General features: G+C 41.2%; 1 long non-coding RNA gene across 2 annotated transcripts in view; it reads left to right on the top strand.

Annotated features, from left to right (window-relative positions):
* The first annotated feature begins 311 nt into the window (after positions 1 to 311).
* LOC146805021 (uncharacterized) overlaps positions 312 to 14,353 on the top strand; it is a 59,284-nt gene continuing 45,242 nt past the window's right edge. Inside the window, exons 1-2 of one of the 2 annotated variants that reach the window (XR_014967779.1) lie at positions 312 to 394; positions 479 to 555. This is a non-coding gene — a long non-coding RNA (uncharacterized LOC146805021). The remainder of the gene's footprint in view (positions 395 to 478; positions 556 to 14,353) is intronic. The other variant, XR_014967778.1, reaches the window with a different exon arrangement.

The following is a 14,353-nucleotide window of genomic DNA, read 5'->3' as shown; positions in this document are numbered from 1 at the left end:
TTGAATACTTTCCTTATTCCACTATAAGGATAATTGAATATCTTTTCCTACTTTATCTGCTTGCTAACAAATGTATTTCTTTACCAGTGCACATCAGAAAAAACTATCTGTTCCAGCTCTGGTTGAATTCACACTTTTTCCGCTCCTTTGACTAACATTCACCACAGCGAGTACTGGAAGGGTTAACTCCTCCAGCTCTGCCCATGCTCCCGCGTTCACAGCCGGCTCTAATTTGTTTCTTCCCGAGGCTGTTTTCTCCAGCTGACACTGCCTTAATTAACTCCCCTCCACACCAGCTCCTTCTCGCACTCAGCGCAGGCAGGTGCAGCAGCAGGACACGCTCCGCTCTGCGTTCCTGGACTTTCATTCAGTGACCTGGGTTCGACAGAAAACTGTAAGTTAATTCTGCTGCCTGTCCATATATTGTGGCTCTGCACACTTGAGCCCACCTGACCCCTTTTTTACTTGCCTTTAATAGAATTACCGGCTCTGAGTCTCAACGCTGACTTATACAGCTGTTCCACAAGATACTGGCTAATTGATTCAGCCTACCCAGTAAGTGCCTTTCACTCTACACTGCCCACGCTTGCTTTATTTTTTCGCACGCTGATCTTAATCAGTGCTTAATACCTTTTTCCCAGGCTTTACCACGTATTAACGTGAAGTCAACTACAGCGGACCATAGGCGCTTTTTCTTGTTGTTTAATCATACCGCAACTTTACACGAGTAAGTCTCAGATCTGTCGGTCCCAATATTATGCGCTCTGTCCTCACGTTTCACTTATGCAGTCCTAGGATTCCGATCCTGTCACACCGATCTTTCGCTACCTTTCGGTCTAAACACAGATACTTATGCATGCCTGTTTTGTACACCTGTAATAATGTAAATATACTTAGCTCTATATTCTGTCTGGGCTCAGTTTCCTGTGTCAGGCTCAGACCCTGATCCTATAGCCGGCAGCACCAATCTACCTTTACCTTTCTGTCGAAACACAGATACTTGTGCATGCCTGTCTTGCACACCTGTAAATATGCTCAGCTCTATATTCTGTCTGGGCTCATTTTCATGCGCTAGTGTGTGTCGGCCCTCGAATTACTTACCTTGTAAGTGAGTTGCTTGTAGACTTCCTCAAAGTACCCTAAAACTTTAAAAATCCAACGCAACTTGCTCCATTGAAATCAATAGGAAACCCGCGGCTGTGTTCTCACACTGCACGCGTCTCCCGTGGGTCGTTTACTTACCTGCTTTTGCTGCATTAGTGAAGCCCCAGCTATTCTACAGGCCCTGGGCCTTGTCCCCTTGCAAGTCAACTTTCGTAAACCTCTTTTTTAGTATATGATCTGGTACGCCCCTAGGGCCCCAGCCATATTTGTGCTTAACTTATTGTTAAACGTTGATATTTGAATGTGTTCCTGACTTCTAATCTCATAAAGAGATTAGTAGAGTGTGTCTAGAAATACATACATATATATTTGATATATATACCTGTGTGGTGTCCTTTCATTTGCTAATTCAAGAGATTATAAGGTAAAACAAGCTGCTTTACATTCCTCAGAGACTTAGCCTGAAGGCTGCTCTCCACAGCGACCACTAGGAAAGCTTTCTTTTAAAGTTTGTCTTAAACCTATCTACCATAAGAGTCGAATTGGACTGGTGCAAGGTGGCCACTATAACTAGTGACCAGCATATGCCAGGCCAACTTTTCACATAAGGCAACTCCAATATTATCCTGTAGGAGAGATAGGCCTTGAAGTAGTGAAAATTTAATTTGAGAATTTTTCACTACCAGTCCAGGACATGTAAAACTGAAAAGTACATGTCCAACTTTTTATATTTACACTGCACCCTGTCCTCTGGGCTGTTCAGGGCACACGCTAGGGGTGACTTATATGTATCAAAAAAGGAAGGATTGGGGATGGAAAAAGTTGTTTTGCCATGTTGAAATTACAGTTTAGAATTTCACACAAAGGCTCTGCAATGGCAGGTCCAAGACATGTTCAATTTCTACCTAAGTGTGTGGCACCAATCTGTGCTGCAGGCCAACAAGTAATATTTAATTTGCAGGCCCTGGGTACAAGTAGTACCATACTAAAGGGCAATTATAAATAAATTAAATATGTTAATTAGGTATAAGCCAATTGAACCATGTTTTAGGGTGAGAGCACAAGCACTTTAGCAGTGGTTAGCAGTGGCAAAGTGCACAGACCCCTAAGGTCAACAAAAACAAATCCAGCAAAACATGGAGTTAAAAAGGTAACACGTTTGTGGTTCAACCTGCAGATCGGACCAGGTCCAACAGTAAGAAATTGGGTTATTACTTGAGAGGGGTGAGAGCCACTCTCAGGTAATAAACACAGTCCTCGTCAGGGTGAACCACAAACATCCCTAAATAAGCCTGCACTTAACCCTCTGGTAACTTGAAACAAAAACAGGCTTAACTTAGAGACAATGTAAAGTATTAATTCAGTGCTCAAACAGCAATAAAGTAACAGTATAACACAAGAAAAATCTCAAACCAATTTATAATAAAAATGGAGTACTTTTTAATAAATAAAATGACTCCAAGAGACAAAAGCCCAATGAGTAGATCCAAAGTTATGAATTTTTTAATTTTCACTAAATTAGCACCAAGGATAATAAAGTACCGCTTGTGGTTATCTGGTTGCCCTGAACTCAGTCAAAGTCACAAGTTCATGCCGATCACAAAGGAGTAGGGGTCGGATACAGAGACCAGGTTTGTACCGGTGAAGAGTTTACCCTCTCACACAGTCCAAGTCCACACAATGAACCTTAGCCAGAGGTTCGCATTGGTGGGAATCACAAAGTTATTGGTGTCGGCACGTAGAGCAGGACGCCACGGGAGCTTTGTGATTGTGGGAGACGTGGGTTATCTCTGCTGATGTGAAGAGCAAGCTGCAGTTGGACCTTCAAGGAGACACTGATGGTAATTTGTGAGGAGCCCAAACTTCTGGATTTTCACCTGGAGTCTAGTTCTTGCAGTTTTGAAATAGGAATAGTACACTGTGACACAAGCAAAGGGTAAAGGACCTGGGGAGGCACCTTTTGGGGTCAGGGTTAACTCTAGCAGAGGCCAGCTACAGAGCTTAGGCAAGTTTGTTGATGGTCATCTGAGCAGTTGCAAGAAGGCCTCTGGAAGCTTGTTGTGTCCCTATAGCTCAAACAGGAGGTCAGCCAACTGATTCTTGGAGTCACTATTTGTTTCCTGGGTTCAAGGCAAACTGGTCTAGTTTTCCTTCTTCAGACAGCAGGACAGTAATTCTTTTGAACCTCTCACAGGTCCAGGAGTGTTCTGATGCGATATTCTGAGGGTGCCACTTTCATAGCTAATGCAGTCCTGTGTGTAGTGATCCCTTTCTTTGTATATCCCTAAATTGACTCTGGTCAGTTCTGCCCCTTCTCCTGGGTTTGGCTCCAAATGGTCTAGGGTGACAAAGGATGACAACCAGCTGGTGATTTCATTAGGCTAAGCTGCTATTGCTTGTACTTACATTTCTGTCTAACACACCATGGGGGTGACCAATGTGCATGGTTCTTATCTGCCCAGGAACATATACAATTGAATGTCACGCTACAAACTAAAGAGCTATAATGTAACATTTCTTTTTGGCACTAAACAGTAATTGGGTCATAAGGTTACCTTTTAGATAATAACCACCTTTCACTATGGAGTATGGTATGTCTGCACAAGGATAATGATGTAACACACAGGTGGAGGTAAGCATGGATCTGTAGATGTTTGCTTGGGAGTACAAGTGATTGTGGAGTGTGGTTGCTCTTTGTCGCATCTGCTTACTTATTATTTTGAATTTCGTTACAGATTTATCCTTTTTGTGGCCATGTTTTGTTTTCACTCCCATCTATGTTTTTATGGCTACTGATTCATAATATATCACTTTGTGCCCTGAAGAAGGTGGGTGATCCTTTGATCTCAGACACAGAAATGCTTGTTGGCACTGGCGCTGGAGTTATTGACACCAGCATTTGAGCTATTGGAATACCATTCAGAGGTCATATGATGTATATTATATATATTGTAAGATAAGTCAATATTAACTATATGGAGAAAGACTAACAATAGGTACACTCTGTGCAATACTTTGTAAAAATGTACTACTGTTGACCAAGTAGCGTTATTGACCATCTGTGGATGAATTACAAGGATGTTCCGTTATATAGCTCTGTATAATATATGTTTTAAAGTGTGTCTGATGGTTTGTAAGGTTGTGGTATAGATTGTGTACATGATATGTGAGTTATGAATATATAGTTTGATGGGTGGGAGGTTGAAAACCACATGAATATATGATATATTTCAAGTATGTTTATTTAAGAATCTATGTGATATGTATGTTATGAAAAGGGAAATAATAAAAATAGATATTTAAATAATAATAAAACATACATGAGAATTTCTGTATTGATTTGGAATTTTTCTGTAGTGTGTATACATTTAAGACTCTATTTTCAGAGTGTTTTTTTTGGAGACAGGTTTTTCTTTCAGTATGTTTTGATTTATTTCCCTGCCCGCTCCAATATCATTCCTTCTTTGGATCCCCGTTATTCCAAACATTAGTCACAACAGCTTGAGCCAAGGGAGCACAGAGCGCCTCTATATTGCTCTCTCTGCCAGTGGAGATTTCCACATCAGATTCTCTACCGGCACAAATGACTATAGAGGCAGAAATCCTGGATGCTTTTTTTCTTTCTCCGATAGCAGCCTGTCTGATAGTGACAGCTAAGGTAATCAAGATGATCAATTTCAAGTGGCTGTGCCGGGTACAACAGACACTAACGTCTCCCCATCCATGCTGCATAGGTTGATTAGTGCTGGGGGCTTGACATCCTCCCAGTTGGAGGATATAGTAAAGGAGTTTTCTGAGCAGGGTGTACTTGACTCTGTCTCCCCACCAGGTGAGCAGGAGTTGCTCCGGGATCTCGACGGGACTGCACTAATCCCCACTAATCCTGCTTCACCAGTCATTATTCTTTCCATCATTATGGCAGCTGCTAATCACCCTTTCTCCAAGGGCTCGATCGCAGGGGGGATTCCCCGCATGGAGTACACCCTTCAAGAGGGTCCCAGTCTGGGGACTATCTATAATCTTCTCTTGCAACATTGGCAATAATACAGTAAATATTCACTTGCATTGAAAATCGCTCACTTAAAGACACAAGTCGTTCTTAGGAAGCTGTCAAAGAACATGGATATCATTCAATCCCGCCTCGGGCAGGGGAAATTAACCAGGCTGCTCTTCACACTGCAGTTGGGGAAAATCAAACATCTATCCTCCAGCATGAATCTTGGCTCTCCAAACTCTCCTCTAAGTTGGAGGATCTTGAGAATCGATCATTGATGAATAATCTGAGAGTTTTGGGCATTCCCAAGGGGGTGGAAGGTGATGGTCCTAGAGGCTGTGTTGTTTGCTTGTTTAGAGAATTGTACCTTTCATTAGGTGCCTGGGACATGGATTGCATGATACAAAGGGTGCATTGTTTTCCCTTCCGGTGTCCCAATAAGAGTAAGGCCACATGCTACCCCAGTGTCACTCTCATCTATGTTTGGAATGTGATTCTGCCACAGCAGATCTATCTACCAGCCATACCTAAGTCATCTATTAGGGCCTGAGGGATTGAATTCTTTGTACAGTCTGTTTTTTTGTCATTGGGCAGTGGTTAGGCGCTGGCAGCTCCGTGAACAAATCCAGGCTCTACAGAAGATAGGTCAGTAGAATCTCTCATGGAGACAGCAGCGCTGAGGATTAAGCATGCCGGCCAGACTAATTTTTGTTACGAAGGCCCAAAGTCTTGGAACTGTTAGCTAAATGTTAGCCAAGGGGATTAGTCTCTGCTCTTTATCTTTATGGAAAGCCTGATTTTATATGCATCTGAATTTGGGGCAATAGACGGTGCTAGTGGCTAAAATAAATCACATTCAGATTTCTAATGGGGTTTTACTGTGGCTGTATGGTTGTATTTTAGGACAAAATGCATGCGGGAGGGCCTGGGTTTGTGTCTATCTGTGAAGATGAGCTATCTACTCTGCAGTTTAGATCTTGCGGTTGATGGCCTTTCTAGGATAGTATAGAGTGGGGGTGGGGAGATATTTTGGGGCTGGTGGAGAGGACAGGGGAGGTATGTTTTTGTAATTAATTTTGGCTGGTGGTTTGGTTTTAGGTGGAGGGGTTTGAATACTCTGCGGGTAAAAACTGGAGAAAAAATTGGTAGTGGATGAAAAGTGTCCCAACTGAATCTGTCCTTTAGGATAGGGGTGGCAAACTGAGGTTCTCTTTCGTGGAAGGAATTGGGGGTTTTGTTGTGCTATGTCAATGGCTGGGGGTAAAAAGGGTCATGGTCAGTAACTTAACATCTTCTCCTGGACTATTATTGGCCTAAAGCGCCCTATAATCATAGGATGGCTTGGGAAGAAATAAACACCCTAAAGCCACAATGTGTGTGTCCTACCTACTTTCTGAACAAATGGTATTGCTAAACAACCTTGGTAATAGAGTTTTATGCACCTCATTCTTACCTTCAGCCTGAGGATTCTCACTTTGTTAGTCTGGGATGGCAAATTGGAGGTTCTGAGGCAGAAGGCTAACCCTGGCAGCCGTCTAGAAAGACAGTATGTGCTTCATTATTTGTGGAGTTTACGGTTCCAATAACGATGATCTAAAAGCTTTTGAAGTTTTGTTAGTTGAATTCCACTTCTGGCTGTCTCCCCTTATTTTCTGTGGGGTTTCAATGTTACTTTAGATCTGAGAATCGATTCAACTTATCAGGGTCTGGGTAATTCGAGACCGGGTCATAGAGGAAAGCAGCAACTTAGGGGTGCCTTGTAACAGCTTATATCCTTATATACATTGGTTGAGGATATATGGCATAATGAGAGAGCTAACAAACCCAGTTTACTTTTTTTTCTCCCCCACATAAATCTCTTTCACGTATGAATATGTACTAAGTTAGCCACTCATTGATTTCACTTTTGAAGGTTCATGCTAATTTGACGATTATATCTGATCATCATTCCTTATCTCTGTTTATTCAACCTAACGGGCTTCTCCAGTCTTCTGGGTGGCAAGGATGGCTATTTGAGTTAAGCCTGTTTCTGCAAGATGATTGTATACACTCAATAAGTAAGCTTATTCTGGAGTTTCTGGAGATTAATGCCAGCTTGGCTGCTATTACTGTCATCTGGGATGCTCTTAAGGCCTTTTGTCAGGGCCATACATTGAAGAATTCTGCTCATCAGCGAAGGGCAGCTATTAAGGAAGAGATCCATATACGCTCAACCATTAGCTCCATGGAGGTTGGTCTGGTGTATAATATAATCTCCAAGGCTAGAATTTTTCTATAAGCAGGTGGTCATCTGCAGGCTTCTCTTAGGAAGAATATTTGGGCTCCGAGCGACTAAGAAGTGTCAGGCTAGGCAGCTGCCTAGCTTTGAGAACAATGAAGAGATGGGTTAGCCTCTCGTTTAGGGTAAAGGATGCTACTAGCACTAGTATCAGCCATCAGATTAGGAATGAAAAAGGCAAGCCTGTGGCAGACTTGCTGGTATCAGGGAGATGTTTCATCTATATTATCTGAACCTCTATCAAGAGGACTGCTCTGCTTCTATGGATGATCTATATTGATTTATAGCACGGCACTCCCATCAGAACTTGAATCAGTCAGTTAGGCTAGAAGAGCCTAAAACACTGCCCAAGGTAGAAGCAGCTATTTGTTATATAGCCTTTTAGAATTCTAGGGAGGAGTCTCTCATATTCTAGCACCGGTCATGAAAGATCTTTTTAACTCCTAATCTCCTTGGTCTGGTTCCGGGGTCTTTGGCAGAGACTAATATCATCATCTTCCCCAAAAAGGAGAAGGATCCTATCCTTTGCAGCGCATGTCATCCTACTTCTTTAATCAATAATGACATTAAAATTGAATCAATTTGGCTAATAGACTCTCTGTAGTTATTTCAGGGCTGGTAGATCCATCCCAACATGAATTCATTTACAGACGTGATACTACTTCACACGTTAACAAGGCCATTTTAGCGCTCAAAAACTCTCTTCCTTTGATGGCAGCCCTGTAGACATGATTCTGTTAGATGCAGAGAAGGCCTTCAACCGGGTTTCCTGATAATTTCCATGGGCAGTTATGGAGCATGCTCGACTGGGCCCCCGCTTTGAATCCTGTGTTCATCAACTGTACGTGGGCCTAAAAGCTAGGATTCAACGCTCACCGAAAACATATATCTTAAAAAGCTTAAGCTGGCAGGGTTTGATGGGTGAGAAGTTGATGGCAGAAGCCTACCACAGTTCTGCAACAATCGAGTCTATAAAAATCAAGTTAACTGTGCAAGAGCCAGCAGAATCAGAAATCGACAAGCGTGTAAAGGCATGGAAACACCTGTGAGATTTATTATTAGCTAAAATTTCATCAAAAACCCAACGGTTGAAGTGCCTGAAAGAAGCTAAAACAGGAGGGGGCAGCACAAGAAACCCTTGGAACAATAAAAATCTAGGGAGGCAAAAAACTCAAATTACGCCGGAAGCAAGACTAGTGGCACAGGTGCAAGACAAGGCAAGAGACCCAATAAAATCTTGCTGCAAAATCTAAAAATCAAATTCATGAAAAACTGCTGGAGAGAAAAAAGAAGATATTCAGATCTATGGAACAGCTCCTTGAGTCTAGTAAAAAACAAAACAGCAAAACATTCTGGCAAATAGTTAATGGCCTGTCATTAGGAAAAGAAAGGCAGAATAATGCAGGGATTGATGCAGCACCCTGGGAAGCCCATGTCCTTTCTATGGACTCAGCACCAGAAACAATGAATAAGAAGGATTTGCTGTTGTCCCAAGCAATTTGTAAGACTACCCAAGGTACTCCAAAAAGCATAGATGAAACAAAGTCCTACAGAAGGTAAGATCGAATAACCCTGTTGGGCAACTCAGAACAACTTAAAGGAATATTAAAAAGACTAAAACCCTAGGGAGCACCAGGTCCAATTGGTATCCCAAATGCCTTAGATGTAGATTATTGGGCTCAATACTTAACTCCAATGTTCAATGATCTTTTTTTACACAAACAAGATGCCTGAGTCTTGCAAAGGCAATATTATTCATCCTATATTCAAAAATAGTAATCCAGCAATACCTCTCAATTACAGGCTTATTGCATTAAACAATGTTGAGGCGTCCTACTTACTGCACACCTAAAATCATGGGTAGAAGAAAAACAACTAATACCAAAATTTCAGACAGGATTTAGAGCAGGAATGGGGACATTAACTAACCTTACAGCCTTCACCCCTATTTATAGAGAAAGAAAAATACAAAAAACACGTTTATTTGCATCTTTTATAGCCCTTAAATCTGTTTTCGACCGTGTGCCTAGAGGTCGCTTATGGAAAAAACTGGAAGAATGGGGAGTTCAGATAGTAGATGGTAGCCGAGTAACAACCAAAATCACGACAAATAACAGCCTTTAACAGGGACGCGACTTGGCTCTAAGCCTGTTTAACTCATATCTAGTAGATCTGGCCCATGCTTTGGATTTGGAAAATACTCATCCACTAATTCTTGCTGCAGAGAAAATGGGCTGTTTACAATATGCAGACGATATAGTCCTACTAAGTGAAACACCAATAGGCCTACAACGGAGTATGAAGGCCCTAAACAAGTATATGAAAAATCAGGGGCTAGATCTGAATCTTAGCAAAACCAAAGTGATCCGGCGGGTCGATTTTAAGAATAAATATCATAAGTGGTTGTTGGAAGGGAAAAAACTGGAGTAAGTACGCTCTTATAAATATCTGGGATTCCCTATGGACAAATAAATGACGGTCAAATTCCATCTGTTAGCCATTCAGGCTAAAGCACAATCCCTAACATATGCATTCAAAGTATTAAAACAGAAGTTGAGTTGTCAGTCACTAACTTATCTTCTCAAGGTTATGGAGGCCTGGCTACTACCTACACTATCTTATTGTACAGAAATTATGCGGTGGTTGGAAATAGACATTTTGAAGAAGCGCCAAACAAGTTTATAGATCTGTTTTCAATATTCCAAAATCTGTCTCACCAGCTCAAATACGTTTGGAGTTTGGCTTAAAAAATCAAGTACATCAGTGTAAAAATGCTTTTTTTTAAATTATGCTGGAGATTGCGAGCATCGGAAAGGGGATCTATTAGCAATTCATGCTGGAAGGAGATAGAGGAACAGCAATATAGTAAAACAAAAGAGTCCTGAGGAAGTCATTTAAATCTGGCTATAAAGGATATCAGCATAGAAGAACCTTGGGAAGCAACAATGGAGAAAGCATCATTCAATCAAGTGCTGAAAGCTGCAACTCGAATTGCTTCAAACCTAACAGATAAAAATGCATTTGCACTAAGAGATACGCCTGGACAGTACATACATTCTTATTCTAATTTAGCCCCACAGGTTTATCCGGCAGAACTTTTGTCATAAACATTAAAGCACCAGTTTATGTTATTCCGGTTTGGTATTATAGAATCTAAAGATTGTATCCCATCCTGGAAAAAACAGTTACAGAATTTATCCTGTATACGTTGCAGATACAAAAAAGAGACATTACTCCATATTCTATGTGTCTGTCCTGTACCTTTTGCGCAAAGAAAAATTCTCTTGAAATCACTGTATAGGAACATAGGAATACACTCATGTAGGCAAGCTGTTAACAGCTGACTAAGGGGAAGCTCATTCCCCTTGCTCGTAAGGGAGTAAAGTTCATAATGCCATCATTCAAGGACATTTCTAATAAAAGGTCAAAGGACTAAGAACTGTGCTTGTTAGTGGTATCATATATACATCTCTTAACCCCTTCAGTGCCCATGACGAGCTGGACTCGTCATGGGCCGCGGTGGCGCTGTGCCCATGACGAGTCCAGCTCGTCATAGACCCCGCCCGCTAATGCAACGGCCGGCACTGGGCGGGGAAAGGGGCGGGCACTGAAGGGGTTAAATAATAACATAACCTTTGTTTTTATGTACAACTTGGCCTGAAAGCAGTCCTTTCTATGCTCTGTTTATCATTTTCAGAAGGGGATATATAAATAGCTGCTATCTTATGATTTTATACTTGGTGAGACATTATGGGAAAAAAATGTAAAGCTGACAGTTCTTGGAGATTCAAATTGTCAATGGTTTTAATAAAAAATCTGTTTTTAGAGCTGGTTACAATAAATTTGTGACTGTGAATTTTAATTAAGAAAAGCAAACAGTGCACATAATGACAATTTAGCTTTGAAGAACCAGCAAACACTACTTAGAATGTTGTTATGATCAGGAGATATTTAATGAATAGTTGAGATTTTTATATAATTCTACACAATTATGTACAATTAATTTAAATTGTTTTTATGCTATTTTTGAACAGCAGACGTACAATAATGATACTTATTTTACATTGCTGTAAAGGTTTTAAATAACCATATGCAATAAAGTATTTCTTTCTGGAGGATTTAATGCTCAGGATCCTTGTATTAATCTATCCAAATCTCCCACGGTACGAGGCAGGTCTGCCCTCTATCCTCTCAGCTGTTTGCTTTGTACATTGCGCCATAAGTGGCTGAAGACATCCATCCGCTGTGTAGCCATAGATTCGAGGTGAAATTTTTGCCTTATGTAGATGTTTTAACTCCTAACCTGGTTGCAGCCAGAAGGCATTTGTTGAAGTCTCCGGATATAAGCTTAATCTTGGCCAAACACAGGCCTTTTCTAATATCATACCTCTTGCCTTCAATAAGATATGGGCACATTCAGTCACCTACATGGGGGTAGAACTAAGCCTTTGTATGGATGACATTAATTGAATATAACTATGGGAAATTTTACCTTCATTCAGGTAATATTTTTCATAAGTGAAACCGTCTATACATTGGTTTGATCAGAAGGTGGAATCTTATTAAAATTATTATTCTACCCAGGTATTTGGATTTTTTTCATTGTATCCCCCTCCTTCACTCCATGGCATTCTTTAAAAAGATTGAGGCATTTTAGCAGAAGTTCATATGGAGTTATAAGCAATGTGACTGTAAGATACAGCTCCTCCAGCTGCCAAGGACAAATGAGGGGTTTCCCTCCCTGCTACGAGGTTCTATTATCGCACTTCCTTTCTCTTTCGACTCCGCCTGATCATGGACAGGGGTTTATGGATGCAGGACCAAATGTTTGTAGACTATTTACACTTGGGAGATTCAATTTCACCAGGTATTGCCATGATGGATATTTCATACTTCAAAAGGACTCGATTCAAATCTCTAAAAGTGTTTCATCTTACTTGGAGCTCACTTTAAAAAAATATTTCCAGACATTACCCTTCCAAACCAATACACATATTTAGGATTTAACCCTAATCTACCCCTCTTTATTCATCATAGCTTCCAGGAGAGTTAGGAGATGGCCAAACATTTTACCCTGGGACAAATGCTTGGGGGGGGGGGTGTTATTCTCTCAAATGATACTACACAACAGCAGTTTTTATTGCTTCGTATAGGTTTCTTCAGGTACTAGCACATCTGACATTTTATATCTAGCTTCGGTAAAGATGAGATATCTCACTCCCAGAGTACATTCCTGGACTTCTTAATGAGAGTGCCGGAGAAGAGGATCATTAGCTTGTCCTATAACTTGATTCTCTTGGAGTAATCGGACCATCTGGCTGATCTCTTTCAGTCAAGGGCAGATAAATGGAGCAGGGATCTGGGTTTAGAAGTAACGGTCGAGGTTGTGAGGGTCAGCAATATTCTGGCACAGAGCATTTCAAATTTCTCACAAATTAAGGGCCATCTTTTTACATGTATTAATGATTTCTAGTATACTCCGCATCACCTTTGGATACTGGGACTTAGAGTGGATGATCATTGTTTCCAGTGTGAAGCGGAGGTGCCAATGTGGTTCTTATCCTTGCCTTCTGCCCAGCCTTACATAACTATTGAGATTTTGTTTTCTAGAAAATTAATAGCATCACACATATGGCTGTCGGGTGGGACCAAAAGATGATCATGCTGTATGACTCACTGGCCAATCCTCAAAACGTTGTTGGACTTGACTTTTTCTATATTCTCCTGCTAAACTCGCTTTGGCATGTTGCTGGCTGGCTACGGCGCCCCTAGCCATTGGGCGTGATGTCATGAATTTCTGAATATATGTTTTTGGAATAATGATGCACGCATGAGTAGGATGAGAAAGATCTAGGATCCAGTTCAGCTGTGGTTGGGTGAAATGTTGGCTTGCCAAGAATGTGGGTCTATTATCTGATCCTCTGTCTATGACGTTTCCTTATTATGCTTATTATTTTTCCATATGTCTGCCTCTTGCCCTATCATTTTCAACATATGTTGACGCTTTTCAAGTTGTCTTTTTAGATGCTTTTCAAATGTTAGGTCATCATGTCTTCTCTGTATGGTTTTTTTCTTGATATAAATAAATGAAAAGTAACAAGGAGACAAGTAACTTTTCTTGATCACCAGTGGACTCCAGGCATTTGAAGAAGTCACAATTTGTCATTGGACAAATACAGCTTGAGAACTGTTCTGAAATGTTTAACTTTTAAAAATGACAAAAAAACATAAATTATGGATGTAGTACAATGCACCTTTGGCATGCAACTAAATGCCTACAGAACCTGGTATTTCCAGGCAGTCTCTGATCCAAGTAAAATCCAGGCCCACCCTACTTTTGAGAACAAATCATCAGTGGTGGCTCCTCCACTAAGGCGGAGGAGCATCACCCCACTGCTTGTTGAGCAGTGCAAAAAAATAAAAATAAAATGATAATAAACAAGACCTTATTATCATTTTTTTTTCTGTGCGACTCAAAGACTAGTTAGAGCGGGGCAGGTCCGGGCTTGCCGTCGTCAGAGGGTGGAGGAGATTTTTGCACTTTCTAAGTGTGAATGACAGTTTGGCCGAACCTCTTGAACCAGCCAACCCATCATGCACACTTAGCATGTTCTCCACCTGACTGTGTTGCACACCCACTGGAGAACATGCCCAGGCTCCCAGACACTGCCTTAGCGGCCAAACAGGCCGCTCAGACCAATCACAACTCTGGTCTGGGTGCTTCCGGTGCTGCCAGTGCCAAAACTGAGGGCACAAGGAGAGCTGACTGGCAGCCCTGCTACCACGTGGTGTAACAAAGAGTATAGTGAGTTTCCAGGGTGACCTTTCTACTTTAGGCACTGAAAGCACTTATAATTGCCTATAAAGAATTACTAGCCCAGAACTATATTGAGATGTAAGACCTTTAAAAAATATTATATTAATAATGACAAAAAACATACATTTAGGAGGAAGAGTGATGAGTCTGCTGTGAGTGG

The sequence above is a fragment of the Triturus cristatus genome, chromosome 8 (genome assembly GCF_964204655.1).
Source record: "Triturus cristatus chromosome 8, aTriCri1.1, whole genome shotgun sequence".
NCBI classification, from domain to species: domain Eukaryota; kingdom Metazoa; phylum Chordata; class Amphibia; order Caudata; family Salamandridae; genus Triturus; species Triturus cristatus.
This window is presented reverse-complemented; position numbering and strand designations above follow the sequence as displayed.